The following is a 1,721-nucleotide window of genomic DNA, read 5'->3' on the forward strand; positions in this document are numbered from 1 at the left end:
AAGGCCTCGGATATCAGCACTAAGCCTTCCCTCTGCTGCTCAAGCAGGTGCTGATCCTTTATTGTTTGTGGAGAAGTGTCTCCTAGTCTTCACAGTGGTGGTCTTATAAAAGAAAAAAAATAAATAAATATATATATAATATAAAACTGTAGATCGTAAAGGAGGAGTAATGTCTTCTACAAGTAAAGGCCCTTAAAGTATGATAAAAATTGTCCAACATTTTAGGGAAAAATATGACAAAAAATGTATGAGAAAGATATGGAAGAAGACATTGACCTACATTTTGGGGGAAAAATAAGGCAAATTTTACGAGAATGATGTGGAAGACAAAAATTGACCAGCGTTTTAGGGAAAAATACGACAAATTTTAGAAGAAACCATTGACCAACATTTTAAGGAAAAATGCGACAAATTTTAGAAGAAACCATTGACCAACTGGGGAAAAATATCACAAATGTTACGAGAAGGATATGGAAGAAGAAATTGATCAACAATTTAGGGAAAAATGTAACAAATTTTACAAGAAAGATATGGAAGGAGAAATTACCAACATTTTAAGGAAAAATATGAAAAAATTTTACAAGAAAGATGTAGAAGACCAAAACTGACCACCATTTTAAGGAAAAATATGGCAAATTTTCCAAGAAAGATGTGGAAGACAAAAATTGACCACCATTTTAAGGAAAAATATGGCAAATTTTCCAAGAAAGATGTGGAAGACAAAAATTGACCACCATTTTAAGGAAAAATATGGCAAATTTTACAAGAAAGATGTGGAAGATAAAAATTGACCACCATTTTAAGGAAAAATATGGCAAATTTTACAAGAAAGATGTGGAAGACAAAAATTGACCACCATTTTAAGGAAAAATATGGCAAATTTTACAAGAAAGATGTGGAAGACAAAAATTGACCACCATTTTAAGGAAAAATATGGCAAATTTTACGAGAAAAATGTGGAAGACAAAAATTGACCAACGTTTTAGGGAAAAATATGGCAAATTTTACAAGAAAGATGTGGAAGACAAAAATTGACCAACATTTTAGGGAAAAATTTGTCAAATTTTACAAGAAAATTGTGGATGAAATTTGTGCAAATTTGGGAGAAACAATGATGGGGGTAATGATCATCCTTTTTGAAACTTCCGCCCCAAACTTCAACATGGGTTATGGTGATGCCAAAATTGGGTCCACACAAGAGAAAGAATGGAGACATTATGGGCACACACCAGTGAATTTTTGGGCAAAAATAGGATGGGGCTTATAATCAACTTTTTTGGAAACAAGTTTCCATGTGGAGATTTACTGATACAAAATCAAAGCTGGGTCAAAGCCGCAAAACATTGGGGGCAAAAACTGGTGAGGCTAAAAAGATGAGGGGTGAATGATAACTCGTTTTCGAGAAGAGACCCAAAATCAAAATTGGGTCAATACAAGAAAAAAAAATGGGCTGCATCTGGGTAAGCTTCAGAGCAAAAAATGATGATGGGAGCAATAATCAACTCTTTATAAAACTTATACCCTGAGTTTCCACATGGACATATACTGATGCCATAAGGAGAGAAAATCTACAAAAATAAAACTGGGTCAAAACAACTAAACATTGGGGGCAAAACTGATGAGGCTAAAAATATGACCGAAAAGTGATCACTCGTTTTCAAAAAGACACCCAAATTAAAATTGGGTGACTACAAGAGAAAAAAAGGAAACGTGGCCACCCT

Source organism: Anomaloglossus baeobatrachus, chromosome 9, assembly GCF_048569485.1.
Source record: "Anomaloglossus baeobatrachus isolate aAnoBae1 chromosome 9, aAnoBae1.hap1, whole genome shotgun sequence".
In the NCBI taxonomy this organism is placed as follows: Eukaryota; Metazoa; Chordata; class Amphibia; order Anura; family Aromobatidae; genus Anomaloglossus; species Anomaloglossus baeobatrachus.